This window comes from Bombina bombina, chromosome 10 (assembly GCF_027579735.1).
Source record: "Bombina bombina isolate aBomBom1 chromosome 10, aBomBom1.pri, whole genome shotgun sequence".
NCBI classification, from domain to species: Eukaryota; Metazoa; Chordata; class Amphibia; order Anura; family Bombinatoridae; genus Bombina; species Bombina bombina.
The window spans coordinates 208,836,324-208,860,381 of record NC_069508.1 but is presented as its reverse complement, the minus strand read 5'-3'; the positions used below and the strand labels follow the sequence as shown (position 1 = coordinate 208,860,381).

At 40.9% G+C, this 24,058-nt stretch overlaps 1 protein-coding gene across 1 annotated transcript in view; it reads right to left on the bottom strand.

Annotated features, from left to right (window-relative positions):
* Positions 1-24,058, bottom strand: part of EFCAB7 (EF-hand calcium binding domain 7) — a 182,108-nt gene that overhangs the window by 26,089 nt on the left and 131,961 nt on the right. The window lies entirely within an intron of this gene.

Below are 24,058 nucleotides of genomic sequence, written 5' to 3'. Positions count from 1 at the left end.
CACTGGTTTTATATATATATATATATATATATATATATATATATATATATATATATATATATATATATATATACACACATACAGTATATGTGTGTGCGTGTTTATATGTGTAAATATGTACATGTGTTGGGAGGGGGAGAGAGAGAGGGGGAGAGAGAGAGGGGGAGAGAGAGAGAGAGAGAGAGAGAGAGAGAGAGAGAGAAACTCATTGTGTCGTCCATTAACAAATCTAAATCCCACAGAAAACCTCTGAATTCCATTGTTTCCAAAGCAGCAAAGGATTCTGGGTAAGATATGCAAATGAGGTTCAAAATGACACACTGTGTGTGTGTGTATATATATATATATATATATATATATATATATATATATATGCAGAGGCGTAACTAGAAACCACAGGGCCCAGGTGCAAGAATCTAAGAAGGCCCCCCCCCCCCCCGTAAAAAAAGGTGAATGATACATTTTTTTACATCTGAAAAAATGTGAATCAGATTACATGTCTGCAAAAGGAGGTACCATGTGCCCACAGTCTGTGAGATGGTCTGACACCTATTACTGTATATAGTGACACTGTTAAGCCCACCAGTACTGTATATAGTGAGTTAGTGACACAGTATGTAATCAGCTGGTAAGATGGCTGGCCTGACCCTACCCGCCCCAGTACTTTATAAAGTGACCACAGTGACATGGTCCAGCCCCTCCGTACTGTAAAATGGTACTGTATAGTGACACTGTTTCCCCCCCCCCCCCCCCGCGATGCTGTAGTAACAAGGTCTGTAATTTGCAGGTTCCACAAACAAACACACACACACACATGCATAAATACACACACAGTCACATGCATACATACACACCCATAAACACCAATGTGTAAAACAGAAACACTAACCCCTGTAGTCAAAGACACTAGTGAAGCATCATGTCACACTCACATGATATCAGTGCAGGCAATGGCATGTCAACATTTTTTATTGAAAAAAAAATTAAAACATTTTTTTAAGCTGGGCCCCCACCCTTGGGGGCCTAATCGCAGTTGCGACCTCTGCATCCCCTGTAGTTCCGCCCCTGTGTGTATATATAAATATATATATATATATATATATATACATATACACATATACACATACATACATACATACATACAACACATAGAAACACCCAGCACTCACCAGCTAGCTCACAGCTAAGATAAAATCACAACTGGAAAGGTTAGTCACCGCATCTGGCCAAATGGGAAAGCTCAGGCACCACGTCAAGGTCCTTTCCATTGCCTGAGTCCCTAACACAGCCACACTATCATGCGAGCTCACAAAGCCAAACAGAATGAACAAAGAAGGGGTGCACAGGTGGATGTAATCACCCATAGAAAATACAAAACATGGAAGGGAACTGCACTCCAAGACCGGATCAGGTACACATCCTGTGACTCAGCAACATCCAGCCCTGGGTGCTAAATAGCACTCCAAAAAAGCTGTGATGTCACCAGAGCACAGGCAGTTAACCCCAGTCCGGAATGGGTGCAAGAAACAAGGTCTCTTAAATTTGCCACCTTAAACACTCAAGGACAGAATTCTAAACTGTTCCCGATCTGCCTGTCGGCCTCTCACCCAACAAAAAAGAGAGGTGTCGCCATTGTGGTTCACAAGTCAGTTGCATGTGTGATCCAGCACATGGAGAGGGACCCGGAGGGCAGCTATTTACTGGTAGTCTGTACTCTGGATGGAGCCCAATACACCCTTGCTTCGCTGTATGCCCCGAATGTTGGCCAACTCGCTTTTTTGAAATCGGTTCTCCCCCAGATAGACCAACTGTGCAGAGGCATTCTTTTGATAGGGGGGACCTTAACATTGTATGGGACCCAATTCTGGACAGGAAATCCCCCAAGCACAAACCTTTAGACCCTGTAGCCAAACGGACCTCCAACTAGTTCAGATCATTAATGTACCAGTACAATTTGTATGATGCATGGCGTTGCCTGTGCCCTTCGGAGAAAGATTTCACTTTCTACTCAAACCCCCACCTCTGCTACTCAAGAATTGTTGTGCCATTCCTCCCTTTTGGACAGGCTGTCTCACCCTTTGTGATAGCTATGGATTGACTTTATTGTTGTGGATCTCAACTGCAGACAACGTAGTGCAAAGGAAGTGAATATGAGTAGTTTTACTCCTGTTAACTGGTTACAGGAGAGAGATGAGCAAGAAAGTTCTAGCTGACTGCTAGATGACAATCAGCGTATATTCAGCAGGAACCTACTTTACAAGTTAAAGTCCCAATCTTTGATGAGATCTGTTCAACTGTGTGAGTATTTGAGGAGCGCTGAAATAGTACACTGCTGAGATAGGAGCGGAGTCAGCGTGAGAGATAGGAGAGGTGCTACCGCTGCAGAGAGCTGACAGGCACAGAGGGGTGTGTGGCGCCTGACCAATCGGCAGCAGGAATACGCTGACAGGCAGAGGCTTGTGAGGAGTTCACAGCGCAGCGTCTGAGCCGGGACTCTGGTTGCGGTAGCGGGATTTCAGGATCTCCGGTTGATTTAGGGTGCGTGTGTGAGCACCGGATGATAGATGCTAAAGAAGGCTGTAGATCCGAGGTAGTAATAATGTAGCTTCACAGGAGGCGCCCCTGGTTGTTGCTCCACAAGTGAGTTGAAGTAATCAAAATCAGATAGCACTTGATGAAAGTTAAGTCCTTAGGTTTTTGTAATCAGGAGAGGACAAATAACAAATAACTGAAAGTACTACGTTTAGTAGTTTAGTTGTAATCCAAATAGTAGGTGTAAATTCTTTAGTTGAGCCAGGAGGTTAGAACAAGCAGCTACTAGCAAGTTAGCACGCTGTACACTAACAAATTAATTGGCACCTGGAAGGGGGAGGTGTAGGTTTAAATAAGCAGTGCTTAAAGGTGTACACATGCAGGTAAGAACATGACAGATCCCCCCCTCAAGGAAGCTGCACCGCAGCGGAGGGTCCGGGCTTGTCCGGATTATCACGGTGGAAACGAGCAACCAAACGAGAAGCATTGAGGTTGGTGGATGGTTCCCAAGAATCCTCGTCAGAGGAGTAGCCTTTCCACCTGACCAGATACTGCAATTGTCCACGATGCAGTCTGGAGTTGAGAATAGAAGATATTTCATAGACGTCCTCCACCAAAACTACGGGAGGTTGAGGCTGATCCGAAGATTGTAGTCTGGTCGGAACATAGGGTTTCACCAACGTCACATGAAAAGTGGGGTGAACCGGGATCTCCGGAGGAAGAGCCAATGTTACAGCGTTTTCGCTGATCACGTTAGTTATCTTGTAAGGACCGATGTACATTTGCGAGAATTTCCGCGAAGGTGTCTTCAATTTCAGATGTTTGGTCGAGAGCCAAACCATATCTCCAGATCGGTAGAGTGGTGGCTTGCTTCTTTTGGAGTCATAGTATCTTTTCTGGCTTTGCTGGGCCAAATGTATATTGGCTTTAAGAAATTCGAAGGTGTCTAATAAGGAATTTACTGTATCGTCAACATGAGGTGAGGCAGTGTTCAGATGAGGGAAGAGATGGAAGGTTGGATGGTAGCCATAGTTTGCATAAAAAGGAGAACACTTAGTAGATCCATTTAAGGAGTTATTGTAGGCAAATTCTGCCATAGGAATGTTGTTCTCCCATTCATCCTGTTGGTGGGAACAATAACAGCGAATGTACTGTTCGATCCACTGGTTTACACGCTCTGTCTGCCCATTGGTTTGTGGGTGGTATGCTGTACTATAACGATGGTTGATTTTCAGGACAGCGCATAGTTGTCTCCAAAACTTGGAAGTGAACTGAGAGCCCCTATCGGATACAATGATGGATGGAAGGCCATGGAGGCGGACGACATGTTTCAGGAATAGGGATGCAGTTTCTGAGGCCGTAGGCAGCTTTTTGTAGGGAATGAAATGGGCCATCTTTGTCAACAGATCAACAACAACTAGAATAGTGTTAGACTGGTTTGATAAAGGTAATTCGACAATAAAGTCCATACCAACGGTATGCCAAGGTCTTTCTGGAATGGGCAGTGATTGGAGGTAGCCTGATGGTTTGGTCTTTTGTGATTTAGAAACAGTACAGGCAAGGCATGACTTGATGTATTTGTCTACGGAATGTCTAAGGTTAGGCCACCAGAAGTTTCTACCTATGAGTTCACTGGTTCTGTGGATACCTGGGTGTCCCGATAGAGGGGTATCATGATGGTCACGAAGGACCTCTTCTCTGAGGTTGGGAGGTATGTATATTTTACCCTTTACATGAGAAATTCCTCTGGTGTCTGTTTGTTGTATGTCCTTGGGGATTGTTGTATCCTCTTGTTGTTGTGTACGTAGATTATGAATGAAGTCTTTAGTGAGACCGAGGAAATGTTGAGGTGGAAGGATAGCTTGTGGTTGTATCTCCTGGTCCTGCCGTATTAGATGCCTAGAGAGGGAATCGGCCTTACCATTCCGGGAGCCTGGCCGATAAGTAATGAGGAAGTTAAATCTAGTAAAGAACAAACTCCAACGAGCTTGTCTAGCAGAGAGAGTTTTGCTTGATTGAAGATATTCCAAGTTCTTGTGATCAGTAAAAATGAGTATAGGGTAGATCGTTCCTTCCAAGAGGTGTCTCCAGTGTTCAAGAGCTGACTTAATCACGAGTAGTTCCTTCTCTCCAACAGCATAATTTTGTTCGGCTGTAGTCATTAGTCTGGAGAAGAACGCTACTGGATGGATAGGTTCTGATGGAGTTTTGCGCTGTGAGAGTATTGCACCAAGAGCGTACTCAGATGCATCAACTTCTAGGATGTACTGGAGATTCGCATCTGGGAATCGGAGGATCGGAGCAGTGGTGAAGCTTTGTTTGAGGAAGTTGAAGGCTTTTTCGGTTTCAGGTGTCCAAATAAAACGAGTTTGAGAACCTGTGAGTCTGCAGAGAGGTTTCGCAATCATTGAAAATCCTTTAATAAACTTGCGATAAAAATTTGCAAAGCCTAGGAAACGCTGAACCTGTTTCCTGTTGGTAGGGGTAGGCCATTTAAGAATGGTGTCGATTTTTCCATCTTCCATTTTAACTCCAGAAGAGGTGATTTTGTATCCCAGGAAGGTGATTTCCTCGGTGTGGAAAGAGCACTTCTCTAATTTAGCGTACAAGTGGTGTGTTCTTAATCGACCTAACACCCATCGGACATGTTTCTTATGGTCTTCCATATTGTTTGAATATATCAAGATGTCGTCTAAGTATATTACTAAGCAAACGTCCAGTAGATCTCTGAATATATCGTTTATAAAATACTGGAAGGTAGCCGGGGCGTTGCATAGCCCAAACGGCATAACTAGGTATTCATAGAGTCCGTAGCGTGTCCGAAAAGCGGTGAGCCACTCGTCCCCTTCCCTGATCCTAACGAGGTTGTAAGCGCCTCTCAAATCCAACTTGGTGTAAATAGTTGCTTTGCTAAGGCGTTCCACTAATTCTGGGATCAGTGGAAGAGGGTACCTGTTCTTTTTGGTTCTTCTATTTAGCTCACGATAGTCTATTATGGGCCTCAATGAGTTATCCTTATTCTTGACGAAAAAGATCCCGGCACCTGCTGGGGAGGTAGATGGTCTGATGAACCCTTTCTTTAGGTTCTCATCTAAGTATGCCTTGAGATGAATTAATTCAGGTTGGGAGAGTGGATATATATGTCCGTAAGGTATGCTGGAACCAGGCAACAGCTCAATAGGGCAGTCATATATACGATGGGGAGGAAGAGTCTCTGCTTGCTTTTTATCGAATACGTCAGAGAAATCTTGATATTCCTGTGGTAAAGTCGCCTGGGAGAGTTGTAGTACCTGTTGATGGGGATAGCAAGAAGTCTTGCAGTATGTTGAATCCAGTTCAACTTGCAATGACTGCCATGAGATTGTAGGTTGATGTTGTTGCAGCCAGGATAAACCCAATACTATGGGGTATAGAGGAGAAGGAAGAACATCGAAAGACAAGTACTCAACGTGCCCCTTACCTGTAGTAACCTTGAGTGGGATGGTGTGGTGTGTAACAGGCCCAGAACTAACATATGTTCCATCAATTACACGAAGGGAGACAGGTTTTGCTTTGACACACAAGGGTATTTTATTTTTATTTACAAGGGAGAGATCGATGAAATTGGAGAATGCTCCGGAGTCAATGATTGCTTCCGCTCTGAACATCTGGAGGTCCCACTGTAGAGATAGAGACAAGGTACAGTAAGCGACATCAAGCACTTTATTTGTCAAACAATGAGTTATATGTTTCGACTTACTTCTTTTTTGACGTAGCAGTAGTGGACAGTCCTTAACAGGATGATTGGGAGAAGCACAGTACATACAGAGATTCTTCTGTTGGCGGCGATGTCTTTCATCCAATGTTAATGGCCCCTTGGTAAACCCAAGCTCCATGGGTACAGATGAATCCTTAGTGCTAGACAACCCAGGCATATACCTATGAGGTGCATCGGATTGTTGTCTTTCTGACCTGCGTTCTCTGATTCTCCGGTCGATCTGGACAGACAAGGTCATAAGTCCCTCCAGGGTCCTAGGAAGATCCGTACGGGCAAGTTCGTCCTTTAGAGCATCGGACAACCCGAGCCGGTACTGATTGCGCAGGGCTACCTCACTCCATTCTGAATCTTTGATGTAAAGTTTGAATTCAGATAAATATTCCTCTACTGGGCGACGGCCCTGGCGTAATGAGCGCATTTTGAGCTCAGCTGTTAGTTGTTTCTGTGTATCTTCATATAATAAACTCATTTGTGCGAAGAAATCAGATAAAGAAGTGAGGATAGGGTCATTATTCTCGAAGAGGTTGTCAGCCCATACCCTAGGTTCACCAGATAAGAAGGAGATGACGGTCATCACCTTCAGTCTCTCCGTGTGGTATGTCTTAGGCCTCATTTGAAATAAGAGGTAGCAGGCGTTTCTGAATTGTCTGAACATTTTCCTATCGCCAGTGAATCTCTCGGGCAAACACACCTGTGGTTCAGGGGTGTTGTCTCTAACGGCTGCCCTAAGGCTGTCATTCTGCAATTGCAGCTCTCTGAGTGCTTGTGACAATTGGTCAACCCTTTGGGAGAGATTGTAAACCACATTTGGGAGGTCTGCTGGATCCATGCTTATAGAGGCCAATTAATATGTGATAGCTATGGATTGACTTTATTGTTGTGGATCTCAACTGCAGACAACGTAGTGCAAAGGAAGTGAATATGAGTAGTTTTACTCCTGTTAACTGGTTACAGGAGAGAGATGAGCAAGAAAGTTCTAGCTGACTGCTAGATGACAATCAGCGTATATTCAGCAGGAACCTACTTTACAAGTTAAAGTCCCAATCTTTGATGAGATCTGTTCAACTGTGTGAGTATTTGAGGAGCGCTGAAATAGTACACTGCTGAGATAGGAGCGGAGTCAGCGTGAGAGATAGGAGAGGTGCTACCGCTGCAGAGAGCTGACAGGCACAGAGGGGTGTGTGGCGCCTGACCAATCGGCAGCAGGAATACGCTGACAGGCAGAGGCTTGTGAGGAGTTCACAGCGCAGCGTCTGAGCCGGGACTCTGGTTGCGGTAGCGGGATTTCAGGATCTCCGGTTGATTTAGGGTGCGTGTGTGAGCACCGGATGATAGATGCTAAAGAAGGCTGTAGATCCGAGGTAGTAATAATGTAGCTTCACAGGAGGCGCCCCTGGTTGTTGCTCCACAAGTGAGTTGAAGTAATCAAAATCAGATAGCACTTGATGAAAGTTAAGTCCTTAGGTTTTTGTAATCAGGAGAGGACAAATAACAAATAACTGAAAGTACTACGTTTAGTAGTTTAGTTGTAATCCAAATAGTAGGTGTAAATTCTTTAGTTGAGCCAGGAGGTTAGAACAAGCAGCTACTAGCAAGTTAGCACGCTGTACACTAACAAATTAATTGGCACCTGGAAGGGGGAGGTGTAGGTTTAAATAAGCAGTGCTTAAAGGTGTACACATGCAGGTAAGAACATGACACCCTTCTATTCGGGTTTGTCCATGGTCAAACCATGATATGGTCTCCATCGCCTTGACAGGCACCCATCTTCAGGGAGCCCCCTCCTCCAGCTGGAGACTACACCGGCTGGAGTTGACACCTCCAAGGTTATATCTGAATTTTTGGTCATCAATGACAACGCAATGACTGATGATCCTGTACTATGGGCAACCCTGAAGGCTTTTATGAGGGTCCACTCTATAAAGCAGGCTTCAATTAAACGCAATCTCATGGGAAAGCCCCTGGCTCAATTATATTCAGAGTTACGTTCTATGGAAAACCTCAACAGAGGAGGCCCCTCAAGACAGAGAGCTGAACAAATAGCAGCCATTAGATCTAAAATTAACGTAATTGAAGAAAAAAGGGTGCAATCAAACCTTTTGACCCTCAAACAACTGTACTATTACAAAGGTAATAGAGCCGACCGACTCCTAGCCCATAAGCTCCGAATCCGTACACAGCAACGCCGAATCCCGTTGGTTAAAAACCCTAAAGGGACTGTATACGCCCCTAAAGATATAGCAAGCGCATTTGCTCATTACTACACAGCCTTATATAAATTGGACTCCTCCCCTGAGAACTTTAAACCCCCAAAATAGCAGATTGAACAGTTCCTGCTGTCTTCCCTCCCCCTCCTAGTCCTATCAGAAGAAGATGCCCAAAGTCTCTCTGGCCCTCTGACTGTAGAGGAATTGAAACAAGCGATTTCTTCGCTCCAGTTAGATAAAGCCCCGGGACCAGACAGGTTTACCACCTTATTTTATAAAACTTATTCCTCGCAATTGATACCTCTCCTTACCAGTTTTTTCAACTCTACCTTCAATACAGGCGACCTCCGCCCTGAATTTCTTGAGGCTTCCATCATTACTCTGCCTAAAGAGGGTAAAGATCATTCTCTATGCGAGAGTTACAGGCCGATCTCTCTCGTTAACGTAGATATAAAACTATACGTGAAAATATTGGCCACGAGATTAAATAGATTTCTTCCAGAACTAGTCGACCCAGACCAGGTTGGCTTTATCCCAGGTAGACAGGGTCCAGACAACATGAGGCATCTACTGAACATCTTTACTGAAGCTGCAGACATGGGGGTCCCTCTTCTTGCCCTGTCAATGGACGGCGAAAAAGCGTTCGACAGGGTGAGATGGGACTACATGTTCTCAACTCTATTTGCATTTGGCCTTCCGGAGTCCTTTGTTACTGCAGTGAGATCCCTGTACTCTTGCCCTACTGCGAAGGTGAGAGGCTTGGGCTTTTGCTCAGACAAGGTGGGTGCAGATCTCTAATGGCACAAGCCTGGGATGCCCCCTGTCCCCCCTATTTGCCCTAGCTATTGAACCGCTGGCCGCGGCAATAAGGACCTTAACCCAAGTCAGGGGTCTAGTTCTGCATGACACGCATCGTTCTGCGGACGATTTGACTCTTTTTATCACAGAGCCGGAGGAATCACTTCCTGCACTCTTCAACCTTTTAGACAGGTTTGGCAGCATCTCTTACTACACATTGAACTTAAGTAAAACAGAGGCATACCCCTTAAATCAACCCGATTCCGAACTAAACTCACTCAAGAAGCAATACCACTTCCAATGGTCCTTATCAGGACTAAAACATCTCGGAGTGTTTCTTTCTCATGGCATTAGCACAGTTGTAGTAAAGAATTTCCATACCTTTCTCTCCCAACTCCAAACAGATCTGTGCTCCAGAAGATATGATAAAATCTCCTGGTTTGGGAGAATAGCCGCAGTCAAGATGATGCAGCTCCCCAAGTTAACCTACTTCGTTCGTTGCCTGCCAATAAAAGTCCCATGGGACTCACTGGGGGGAGGGCATGATTCTTACTATGTAAAAGGAAAGTAGCTGATACCAATATCAATATGTATCATGTGGGAGGGGACTGTATTATTCCCCCCTCTCCGATTGTCTGGATTTCTCAATGTACCCCCCCTTTTTTTTTCTTTCTTTCCCCTCCCCCACCACCCTTCCTGCCCTGCCCCCCCAAGAGATTTTCCAGCCAGAAAATAACTGAAACAGGTCTCTGTCTGCAAATGCACTCTGTTACACACATGGACTTAGTCTCTGTATTTTAGACATTCTTGGAATATTTATTTCTCTAATGTTTGTCAAATATATTTAAAATGTAAAAGATCTACTCTTTGAGGTTCATCCCTTCAAGGTCGACAACTCCCGGATTTAATACTTGATCATTGTATGTAATATGTCCAATCCGGAAGGCTGTTTTTTGCACAGCTTCATTATATGCTGTTATGTGACCTTGACCTCAATAAAAATTATTTAAAAAAACAAAAAAAACAAACAAACTGGCACTTACCTTAGTATTCATCTGTCCGGTAGTAGGACGACTCACCTGGTTTGAGAGGATGCCATCCCTCACATGGACCTGTGGAAATACAGACAGACTGAGTAAACTTACTCAGGCTATCTAAATAGGGCAGCAAAATGTTTGGGAAAACACAGTGAGGATTGTACCCCACAAGTTCCCATTTGCTTAAAAGCCACCATTGCCCTACTGAAGAGACTGACATGGACTAAGGACACTTTAGAAAGATCAGAGCAAACCTACTCTGCTTTAAAATAAAAAATCTTGATTGTAGATCAGACATCAAAACTTCACATCCTCCTTGCACTGCAGGCAAAGAGAATGACTGGGGATTATGGGTAAGGGAAGTGACATATATAGCAGCTTTGCTGTGATGCTCTTTGCCTCTTCCTGCAGGCCAGGAGTGAAATTCCCACTAGTAATTGATGATTCTGTGGACTCACCATATCTTAGGAAAGAAAATCCTTTTATTATCCATTCCCCAGTTTTGCATAACCAACACAGTTATAATTAATATATGTTTTACCTCTGTGATCACCTTGTATCTAAGCCTCTGCAAACTGCCCCTTATCTCAGTTATATAAATATACTTTTTTACCTCTGTAATTACCTTGTATCTAAGCCTCTGCAGACTGCTCCTTATCTCAGTTATATTAATATACTTTATACCTCTGTAAGCCTCTGCAGACTGCCCCTTATCTCAGTTATATTAATATACTTTTTACCTCTGTGATTACCTTGTATCTAAGCCTCTGCAGACTGCCCCCTTATCCGAGTGCTATTTACAGACATGCATTTTAACCAATTAGTGCTGGTTCATGCATAACTCCACAGGATTGAGCACAATTTTACCTATATGACACACACAAACTAGCACTGTCTGGCTGTGAAAAAATAAAATGCATTGAGATAATAGGCAGCAGAGATTTAGAGGTTTGGGGGTAGATTTAACAAGCAGCGGATGCTGCTTTCTATGCCCGAAGTTTTTGGCTCGCCGGAAACGTAAGCTAAGAAGCAGAGTGGAATTGGCTGCAAATGTGCAGGGGGCGGCATAGCGAAAGTGTTTCACAAGAAATAGATTTGAATAAAACCCAAAACCCGTTCCTGCAGAGGAACTGGAACAGTCACACCTGAAAGCTCTAGGTCTGAAACGCATTTCCGAAAAGCCTGAGCCTTCACAGGGTTTGTTGGAAGAAAGAAAGAATCTTCCCATGGGAGGTTTTATTCTGAAATCTATTCGATACCCTTGAGACACAATATTCTGAATCCACTGATTTTGAACAGAATCTGTCCAAATGTGTTGAAATAATTTCAATCTGCCCCCCGCCAGTAGAACTGGTTTGAGGGCCGCACCTTCATGCAGTCTTAGGGGCTGGATTTGTTTTTTTATAAGGCTAGGATTTATTCCAATTTCGAGATGGTCTCCAATTAGAGCCAGAAGCCTTAGGGGAAGGAGAGATCTTTTGTTCTCTATTCTGACGAAAGGAACGAAAACAATTGGGAGCTTTAAATTTACCCTTAGATTTCTTATCTTGGGGCAGAAAAACTCCCTTTCCCCCAGTGAGAAATAATAGAATCCAATTGAGAACCAAATAAATTACTACCCTGAAATGATAAAGATAATAATCTAGATTTAGACACAATATCAGCATTCCAAGATTTAAGCCATAAAGCTCTTCTAGTAAAAATAGCTAAATACATAGATTTAATATCAATCTTATTGACATCAAATATAACATCACAAATTAAACGATTAGCATGTTGAAGTAAAAAAACAATGATAGATAATTCAGGATCTATTAGATAAATAAAAAGAGAGAAGCGCTCAACCTGGGAATGAACAATAGCATAATAGCTTGTTCTATGGCTAGTTACCACCCTAGAAGCAGCCTCTTTTTGCTCAATATGTGCCTTTCACAGAGAAGAACTTTCCTGTAGCATATCAGTCTGATCCTGACTTCACAGTGCAGTCCAGCCCCAAAATACCAGGCAATCCCTCTCTGAACGAGAGAAACGGCAAAACCCCAGACGTACGTTTCGGCCTATTGTGGGCCTCGTCAGTGAGGTGCAGCCATATCCCTCTAGGCACACTGAGCAACGGGTCCACGTCTGGATTCCTGCATCACACTTAGGGAGACTTCCCCAAGTGTCATAATTTGCATAAATAAAAAGAGAGAAGCGCTCAACCTGGGAACGAATAATAGCATAATAGCTTGTTCTATGGCTAGTTACCACCCTAGAAGCAGCCTCTTTTTGCTCAATATGTGCCTTTCACAGAGAAGAACTTTCCTGTAGCATATCAGTCTGATCCTGACTTCACAGTGCAGTCCAGCCCCGAAATACCAGGCAATCCCTCTCTGAACGAGAGAAACAGCAAAACCCCAGACGTACGTTTCGGCCTATTGTTGGCCTCATCAGTGAGTCCCTATGGGTGATGGGGGAAACCAGACGTGGACTCCTTGCCCAGTGTGCTTAGAGGAATGTGGCTGCACCTCACTGACGAGGCCCATAGGAGGCCAAAACGATCGTCTGGGGTTGTCATGTTCCTTGTTCAGAGGAGAATTGCCTGGTATTTCGGGGCTGGACTGACCTTACTTGGCAGGATCAGACTGATATACTTCAGGAAAGTTTTCTTCTGTGAAAAGCACACTGGTCTAAAAGAGGCTGCTTCCGGGTGGTAAATCACCATAGAACAAGCCACTGAGCTGTTGTTCGTTCCTGGTAGAGCGCATCTCTCTTCGTATGCAGAGGATCTATTAGATGTTGAGCTAAATTGCCCATCCAAAAAGTTGAAGCATCAGCAACGTCAGCCATAGAAATGGCAGGTCTAAGAATATAACCAGTATGTAAATATGCTTTTCTGAGATAAGATTCAATCTTCCTATCTAAAGGATCCTTAAAGGAAGTACTATCTTCCTGTCATATCACAGTAATTCTCAATCTCTATACTTCATGTTTTCCACGTTTGACTGTCCCTTTAAACATAATATCACATGACTGTTATGCCTTTATAAGCCCTCCTCTCTAATTCAACTATGCTTGGTAATTTGATTCGCATGAGGAGTGATCATAACTTTCAAGAAGCTCTCTCTATTTTCATCAAGTTGTTTGCTAACCTTAATCACAGGACAGCATACTTTATTCTGAAACGCTAACTGACATACAGCGTGTCTGCAGTAGTTCGGCGTCTGACATCATCAGCACTCCGGGAGTCAGTGTCGCAGCTCCTCTCTGTTGCCGGATTCTACACTGCTTCTCAGGACAACTTATTCGCTAGCTAGCAAAGACTCCACAAGTACACGCTGGTCATGAAGTGATGGGTATCGTACTTAACATAAAGTTATTGCCGAAGTTACGCTAATATCATATGTTCCAAAGACTGTATAGACTAACAATTCAATCTGATATATATACGCTACTAATGGAAAGTTTGCATGCTTAACATCTTCTGCATATAACCTGGTTATTTCTGCATACAATATAATGCCATAACAATCCTGCTGTATTTATAAATAAGTTTGCATACGAACTATACTAACCTGAACATTCAAGTATCGTATCTGAGTGATAAGCTACATTCTATTTAAAGAGATACTAACAGAGCTTCAATTACATAAAGTTATAATATATTCAATCTCCAAAGAGATTATTTATTGTTTAGCAATAGCTATTATATTAATTAGGAGAGTATTAGCACATTCACATTGTTGTGCATATCTCCAGCAACTAAAGTTAGTTGTAATTTACTTTTGACCTAAACAGGTCACCCTCAGTCAATGAGCAGAATAAGGTTCCTAGTTTATCAAGGTACCTAGGTTTGGTGTGAGACTGAGTGGAGTAGATACAACTGGGTTCACATTAATCATATAATAAATCCTCACATATTACCAAGCATCCCTTAACCCACTTGTATCTATAATGGATGTTACTGAATTATCCAACCGTGTTGGAACCCTTTCTCAAAATATGGATATAATGATCCAGGGTCTTAGGGACCTCCAAGTTGAAAATCAGGAATTACGAAAATATATTAGGGATCATGTACCTGCTCAAACTTTACCATCACCTCTTGTTTCCCCTGAGCCACAAATATGTCCACCTGAGAGATTTTCTGGAGACAGAACTCAATTTAGAGACTTCAAAAATTCATGTACTTTATTATTTTCATTGAAACCAAGAACCTATCCTACCGAAAGGGTTAAAGTTCTAACGGTAATTTCTTATCTCACTGGTGAAGCCAAGGCATGGGCTAATGCATACTATGAGAAAGAAGATCCTATCTTAAACTCATTAGAATAATTTTTTAATGCCATGTCCTTACTATATGAAGATCATGACAAACAAGCTTCAGCAGAAAATTCTATCAGACATTTGCGACAAGGTAGACGCCCTGTAGAAGAATATATAACTGATTTCAAAAGGTGGGCACCTGACACACAGTGGAATAACCCAGCTTTGACAAACCAATTCCGTATTGGATTAGCGGATGCTCTAAAAGATGAATTGGCACGTGTGGTTATTCCTAAGGACTTAGAAAATCTTATGACCTTGTCTATATCTATTGATCGTCGTTTGAGGGAAAGGAAGATTGAAAGAGGGTCATCAGAATTATCTACCAAGAAAGCCTATAGCTCTCATTCAGTTTCCACTGTCCGATCAACAGATGAGCCTATGGAGATAGGTTTTGTCAAAGGTCCTCTTAAACCGGAAGAAAAGGCTAGACGAAGACAACATAATCTTTGTTTATATTGTGCTGCTAAGGACCACGGAGTAAAGGAGTGTCCAATTCTGTTAAAATCAAAAAAGGGTAAGCAAGAGATAGCTCATTTAAATGAGACTGTTATAAAAAACTCATCTCACTTTACTCTTTCTGTTTGTCTACAGTGGGATCAACATCAACTTAAAGCCCAGGTGGTAATCGATTCAGGAGCAACTAATAATTTCATTCATTCATCTTTTGTTGAAAATCACAAGATTCCTATAATTAAAAAATTAATTGCATTACCTATTCGAGTCGTTGATGGTTCTTTTATCAATTCAGGTCCTGTTACCCATCATACAGTTCCATTATCATTAACATTTCCATCAGGTCACTCTGAATTGTGTACCTTCGAGGTTATTCATTCTCCTTTGTACCCCATAATTCTAGGACTCTCATGGCTAAAGAAACATCAACCAACCATCTCATGGAATAGTGGTACTATTTCCTTTGACTCACCATATTGTAAAACACACTGTACACAATCACAAACTATATTACAGGTAGATATGACAAATATACCAACAGAGTACTCAGATTTTTATGATGTTTTTGATAAGGTTGAGGCTCAATCTCTACCTCCCCACAGACCTTACGACTGTCCTATCGATTTAAAACCAAACAGTAAAATTCCTTATGGTCGTATATATCCACTCTCTGAACCAGAACTGCTTCATCTCAAAGGATATCTTGAGGAAAATCTAAAGAAAGGTTTTATTCGGCCTTCTACATCTTCAGCTGGTGCCGGGATCTTTTTCGTGAAGAATAAAGATGACAGTCTCAGGCCTATAATTGACTATAGACAACTGAACAACTGTACAATAAAAAATAGATATCCTTTACCTCTTATTCCAGAACTCATAGAGAGGTTACAGGGTGCTACCATTTTCACCAAACTGGATTTAAGAGGTGCATATAATTTAATTAGAATTCGCAAAGGTGATGAATGGTTAACTGCCTTTTGTACTAGGTATGGTCTCTACGAGTATTGTGTCATGCCTTTTGGTTTGTGCAATGCACATGCAACTTTTCAGTTTTTCATTAATGATGTTTTCAAAGATTTACTTGACACATACATTGTCATTTATTTGGACGATATTCTCATTTATTCAAATTCCAAAGAGGATCACATACAACATGTCAGAACAGTTCTTTCAAGATTAAGAAAGAACAACTTATATGTTAAGGCAGAAAAATGTATATTCAATTCTGATACTATTTCTTTCCTGGGGTATCATATTTCACCAAAAGGAATATCCATGGAGGACAACAAAGTACAAGCTATCACTAACTGGCCTATTCCAAAAAATAAGAAAGAGCTCCAGAGGTTCTTAGGATTCTCAAATTTTTATAGAAAATTTATTAAAGGTTTCTCTACTATCGCAAAACCTCTCACACTACTCACCCGAAAGAACCACAAATACCACTGGAACCAACAGGCAGATGATTCTTTTAATGCTCTCAAACATAGTTTCATTACCGCTCCAATCCTACAATTCCCAGATCCATCGAAACAATATACATTAGAAGTAGATGCATCTGAATTTGCAATAGGAGCCATTCTGTCTCAAAGAGATTCTTCTACCAACATGCTTCATCCTGTCGCATATTATTCTCGGGTTATGAATTCGGCCGAAATTAATTACCCAATTGGGGAAAAAGAACTTCTAGCCATCAAGGCTGCATTCAAATTTTGGAGACATCTACTAGAAGGGGCAAGATTTCCAATCATCATATTTACAGATCATCGTAATCTACAATATCTAAAAACTAATAAAAGTCTTTCTTCCAGACAAGTCAGATGGAGTTTATTCTTTACTAGATTTGATTTTCTAATCACTTATCGTCCAGGAGTAAGAAATACAAAGGCAGATGCTCTATCTAGATATTCAACTCCATTAACTGAGAGTTCTGAACTAAACTCAATAATACCACCAGAAAAATTCATTGGCCTCTTAGTGGGGAAAACATCTATTCTCAAAGAACAACAACAGAATGATCCATTGATTAATGATTCTAGGATTCATAAAGGTAATGATGGATTTTTCTACCATGGTCATGCACTGTATGTTCCAGAATCTCTAAGGAATGACATTTTAGCTATGGCACATGATATTCCACTTTCAGGACATCCTGGTTTCAAGAAAACCCTTCATTTAATTCAAAGGGATTTCTGGTGGCCACATATGATTCAGTCTGTAAAACAATACATACAAGGGTGTGCTGTATGTACCAAATGTAAATCTCAAAGAATTCACCCTTATGGTTTACTTTTATCTCTTCCAATCGCTGACAGACCTTGGCAAGATATTGCCCTAGACTTCATTGTCGATCTACCTCCCTCTTCTAACAACACAGTCATCCTGGTTGTTGTGGATCTCTTTTCAAAAATGGCACATTTTATACCTATTCACACTTTGCCAACAGCTTCAGAAACAGCAGAATTGTTCATCAAACATATTGTCAGATTGCATGGGTTACCTAATTCTATTACGACTGACAGGGGTACACAATTTACCTCTCGATTTTGGACACAACTCTGTTCTAGTTTGCATATTGATCGCCGTTTGAGTTCAGCTTACCATCCTCAAACAAACGGTCAGACCGAAAGGACTAATCAGAGTTTAGAGCAATATCTAAGATGCTACTGTACATTTCAGCAAGACAACTGGTCTTCTCTTCTACCTACTGCTGAATTCTCCTATAATAACACCATTTATTCATCTACCAATACAACTCCATTTTTCATTAACTATGGGTTTCATCCCTCTTATCTTCTTCAAAGATCAGAAAGTTCTTGTCCTTTGGTAAATGACACTGTGAATACGATTGCTGAAGGATTCATTCAACTAAAACAGATTTTACTACAATCTCAAGAAAAGCAAAAACGTTATTATGACTTAAGGAGAACGAAACCTCCTGAGTATAAGGTGGGAGATCTAGTTTGGTTGTCTTCTAAACACTTGAAGCTTCACATTCCCAGTAAAAAGCTTGGTTCTCTGTTTATTGGTCCTTACAAAATTATTAGGATTGTTAATGCTAATGCTGTCACTTTACAACTACCAAATTCTTTTAAGATACATCCAACATTTCATGTATCCCTTTTGAAACCTTATGTTCCAGTCAGAGATCAAGTCTTGACAACTCAAGTTCCGACATTCATTGAGGATGAAGTATCATATGAAGTTGATTCCATTCTGGATTCTAGATTCTATAAGAATTCTCTACAGTATTTAGTCCGGTGGAAAAATTATACATCAGAAGAGGATTCTTGGGAACCATCCACTAACTTATCAGCCCCTAGATTGGTATCTCTGTTTCATCGCAGACATCCAGACAGTCCCAAACCCTGATCTGCGGAGCAGATCGTTAAGGGGGGTGTCCCGTCATATCACAGTAATTCTCAATCTCTATACTTCATGTTTTCCACGTTTGACTGTCCCTTTAAACATAATATCACATGACTGTTATGCCTTTATAAGCCCTCCTCTCTAATTCAACTATGCTTGGTAATTTGATTCGCATGAGGAGTGATCATAACTTTCAAGAAGCTCTCTCTATTTTCATCAAGTTGTTTGCTAACCTTATATCTGCAAAGTTCTTTTCAATCACAGGACAGCATACTTTATTCTGAAACGCTAACTGACATACAGCGTGTCTGCAGTAGTTCGGCGTCTGACGTCATCAGCACTCCGGGAGTCAGTGTCGCAGCTCCTCTCTGTTGCCGGATTCTACACTGCTTCTCAGGACAACTTATTCGCTAGCTAGCAAAGACTCCACAAGTACACGCTGGTCATGAAGTGATGGGTATCGTACTTAACATAAAGTTATTGCCGAAGTTACGCTAATATCATATGTTCCAAAGACTGTATAGACTAACAATTCAATCTGATATATATATACGTTACTAATGGAAAGTTTGCATGCTTAACATCTTCTGCATATAACCTGGTTATTTCTGCATACAATATAATGCCATAACAATCCTGCTGTATTTATAAATAAGTTTGCATATGAACTATACTAACCTGAACATTCAAGTATCGTATCTGAGTGATAAGCTACATTCTATTTAAAGAGATACTAACAGAGCTTCAATTACATAAAGTTATAATATATTCAATCTCCAAAGAGATTATTTATTGTTTAGCAATAGCTATTATATTAATTAGGAGAGTATTAGCACATTCACATTGTTGTGCATATCTCCAGCAACTAAAGTTAGTTGTAATTTACTTTTGACCTAAACAGGTCACCCTCAGTCAATGAGCAGAATAAGGTTCCTAGTTTATCAAGGTACCTAGGTTTGGTGTGAGACTGAGTGGAGTAGATACAACTGGGTTCACATTAATCATATAATAAATCCTCACACTTCCATAGGAAAAGTAGTACGTTTGGCCTGAGTAGAAAAAGCCCCATCAACCTTAGGGACTTTTTCCCAAAACTCAAAAATTAGCCACAGGTAAAGGATAAAGCTTTTTAAACCTAGAAGAAGGGTTAAAAGAAGTACCAAGTTTAGACCATTCCTTAGTAAACATATGAGAGATAGCATCTGGAATAGGAAAAACTTTAGGAATAACACCAGAAGTTTTAAAAACAGAATTCAAACGTTTGCTATTCTTGTTATCAGGAGGACTAGATTCCTCAACACCCAAATTAACCATACTTCCTTTAATAAAGAACGAATATATTCAATCTTAAAAAGAAAAGTTGATTTACCAATTTCAGTCTCTGAAGAAGGATCCTCTGAGCCAGAGAAATCCTCATCATCAGAAGATACTTCAGTATGCTATCAATCAATACAAGCTTCATCAGATTTATGAGAGTTTAGGAGAGGCCAAAAAACTTTCGTGCAAAAAATGTTGCAATAAAAAGTAACTTTCTGCGTCATTGCGAGCCTAAGCCCATGAAAATTTGAAAGAGACAGACTCCTAGTTACAACTAACTGGGAACCCATCCACATATAGCAGACAGCCAAACCAGTGCTGAAACATATCAGCAGAGGTAATGGTAGAGGAGTATAATGTAGATCTGTAAAGGGAGGCAGCAGATGAATCCCTGCGACAGAGAGCCTTAGAATAGATTTCCCATAGGTGAAAACATGGTGTCATCATGCAATACTCCCTTCACATCCCTCAGACAAACACTGTACTTTGAGAGGAACTGAGCTTCAATATGCTTAGAAGCGCCTATCACAGAAGAAAAAGTAAATTTATGATTACCTGATAAATTAATTTCTTCTATGGTACGACGAGTCCACTGATTCATCCTTTACTTGTGGGATATTATCCTCCTGCTAACAGGAAGTGGCAAAGAGCACCACAGCAGAGCTGTCTATATAGCTCCTCCCTTAGCTCCACCCCCCAGTCATTCGACCGAAGGTACAGGAAGAAAAAGGAGAAACTAAAAGGTGCAGAGGTGACTGAAGTTTTGAAACAAAAAAATATAATCTGTCTTAAAATGACAGGGCGGGCTGTGGACTCGTACCATAGAAGAAATTAATTTATCAGGTAAGCATAAATTTACTTTTCTTCTATAAGGTACGACGAGTCCACGGATACATCCTTTACTTGTGGGATTCAATACCAAAGCTATAGGACACGGATGAACGGGAGGGACAAGACAGATGCCTAAACAGAAGGCACCACTGCTTGAAGAACTTTTCTCCCAAAAATAGTCTCCGAAGAGGCAAAAGTATCAAATTTGGAAAAGGTATGAAGTGAAGATCAAGTCGCAGCCTTATAAATCTGTTCAACAGAAGCATCATTTTTAAAAGCCCATGTGGAAGCCACCGCTCTAGTTGAGTGAGCTGTAATTCTTTCAGGAGGCTGCTGTCCAGCAGTCTCATATGCCAAACAGATGATGCTTTTCAGCCAAAAAGAAAGAGGTAGCCGTAGCTTTTTGACCTCTACGCTTTCCAGAATAGACAAAAAACAGAGAAGATGTTTGACGGAAATCATTGGTCGCTTGCAAGTAAAACTTCAAAGCACGAACCACGTCCAAGTTGTGCAACAGACGCTCCTTCTTAGAGGAAGGATTAGGACACAGGGAAGGAACAACAATTTCCTGATTAATATTCTTATTAGTAACAACCTTAGGAAGGAATCCAGGTTTGGTACGCAAAACCCCTTTATCAGAATGGAAAACAAGATAAGGCGAGTCGCATTGCAATGCAGATAGTTCAGAAACTCTTCGAGCCGAAGAGATAGCATTTTATCACCTCTTTCACTTTACTCTTCCTAGTACTTAGAGTAGGCAAAGAGAATGACTGGGGGGTGGAGCAAAGGGAGGAGCTATATAGACAGCTCTGCTGTGGTGCTCTTTGCCACTTCCTGTTAGCAGAAGGATAATATCCCACAAGTAAAGGATGAATCCGTGGACTCATCGTACCTTATAGAAGAAATCAAGCACATCTTGCTTCACCACCTCCACAACTAGGCAAAGTTTGTAAAACTAACATATGAGTGAGTTGGGAGGTGTATTTATAGGCATTTTGAGGTTTGGGAAACTTTACCCCCTCCTGGTAGGAATGTATATCCCATACGTCACTAGCTCATGGATTCTTGACACTTACATAAAAGAAAATCAAGTAGACTGTCCCTTTAAGATGGCATGAGATTACCTGGTTATGCATCTAAGCTAATAGCAAGCATTTATCTCTTTTTTCGATGTGTTGATAGACCAGATTTCAGATGTTGGATCTTTGATATAATCAAAAAGACTAACTTGTCCAATTCAAAAATACACAGATGGAAAATAATTTTGTAATATCTCCAAATCTTATACTTTTTGTACCAATATAGTTCACAATTCTTGTCTATGCTTGACAAAGCAAATATACTCAATACATGGTTCTATTTCTGTCTATTTCTAGTTTCCAAACAAAAATCTAGTTGATGGTGACCAATATTAGACCTTGCGGTGTTGAGGAAGCATTGTACATACACAAACGTTCCAAATTAAACCTTTACTCTTTATCAGTGTAATACCTAATCAAATTTTCAAGGTGATGGTAGACCTGGAAGATGCATACTTACATGTTCTATTGGCCAATGCTCATAAGCCTCAGACTCACCATCAGGGTATAAACATTTCCAGTTTGTTTTACCTTTAGGATTTACTGGTGATGCTCACTGCAATATCAGTCTAGCACTGAGCAGTAGAGCTTTACAACAAACTTGCTTGACAGCACAGATATATTATCAGGTTTCCTGAAAATCAGGTTTAGTTTTAAATTCAGAAGGAAACAACATAATTTATGTAAGAACTTACCTGATAAATTCATTTCTTTCATATTAGCAAGAGTCCATGAGCTAGTGACGTATGGGATATACATTCCTACCAGGAGGGGCAAAGTTTCCCAAACCTCAAAATGCCTATAAATACACCCCTCACCACACCCACAATTCAGTTTAACGAATAGCCAAGAAGTGGGGTGATAAGAAAAAAGTGTGAAGCATAAATATAAGGAATTGGAATAATTGTGCTTTATACAAAAAAATCATAACCACCACAAAAAAGGGGTGGGCCTCATGGACTCTTGCTAATATGAAAGAAATGAATTTATCAGGTAAGTTCTTACATAAATTATGTTTTCTTTCATGTAATTAGCAAGAGTCCATGAGCTAGTGACGTATGGGATAATGACTACCCAAGATGTGGATCTTCCACGCAAGAGTCACTAGAGAGGGAGGGATAAAATAAAGACAGCCAATTCCGCTGAAAATAATCCACACCCAAACAAAGTTTAAAACTTATAATGAAAAAAACTGAAATTATAAGCAGAAGAATCAAACTGAAATAGCTGCCTGAAGTACTTTTCTACCAAAAAACTGCTTCAGAAGAAGAAAACACATCAAAATGGTAGAATTTTAGTAAAAGTATGCAAAGAAGACCAAGTTGCTGCTTTGCAAATCTGATCAACCGAAGCTTCATTCCTAAACGCCCAGGAAGTAGAAACTGACCTAGTAGAATGAGCTGTAATCCTTTGAGGCAGACTTTTACCCGACTCGACATAAGCATGATGAATTAAAGATTTCAACCAAGATGCCAAAGAAAAGGCAGAAGCCTTCTGACCTTTCCTAGAACCGGAAAAGATAACAAATAGACTAGAAGTCTTTTGGAAATTCTTAGTAGCTTCAACATAATATTTCAAAGCTCTAACTACATCCAAAGAATGCAATGATTTCTCCTTAGAATTCTTAGGATTAGGACATAATGAAGGAACCACAATTTCTCTACTAATGTTGTTAGAATTCACAACCTTAGGTAAAAATATTTAAAAGAAGTTCGCAACACCGCCTTATCCTGATGAAAAATCAGAAAAGGAGACTCACAAGAGCGAGCAGATAATTCAGAAACTCTTCTGGCAGAAGAGATGGCCAAAAAGGAACAAAACTTTCCAAGAAAGTAATTTAATGTCCAAAGAATGCATAGGTTCAAACGGAGGAGCTTGAAGAGCCCCCAGAACCAAATTCAAACTCCAAGGAGGAGAAATTGACTTAATGACAGGTTTTATACGCACCAAAACTTGTACAAAACAATGAATATCAGGAAGATTAGCAATCTTTCTGTGAAAAAGAACAGAAAGAGCAGAGATTTGTCCTTTCAAGGAACTTGCAGACAAACCTTAATCCAAACCATCCTGAAGAAACTGTAAAATTCTCGGAATTCTAAAAGAATGCCAGGAAAAATGATGAGAAAGACACCAAGAAATATAAGTCTTCCAGACTCTATAATATATCTCCCTAGATACGGATTTACGAGCCTGTAACATAGTATTAATCACAGAGTCAGAGAAACCTCTTTGACTAAGAATCAAGCGTTCAATCTCCATACCTTTAAATTTAAGGATTTGAGATCCTGATGGAAAAAAAGGACCTTGTGACAGAAGGTCTGGTCTTAACAGAAGAGTCCACGGTTGGCAAGAGGCCATCCGGACAAGATCCGCATA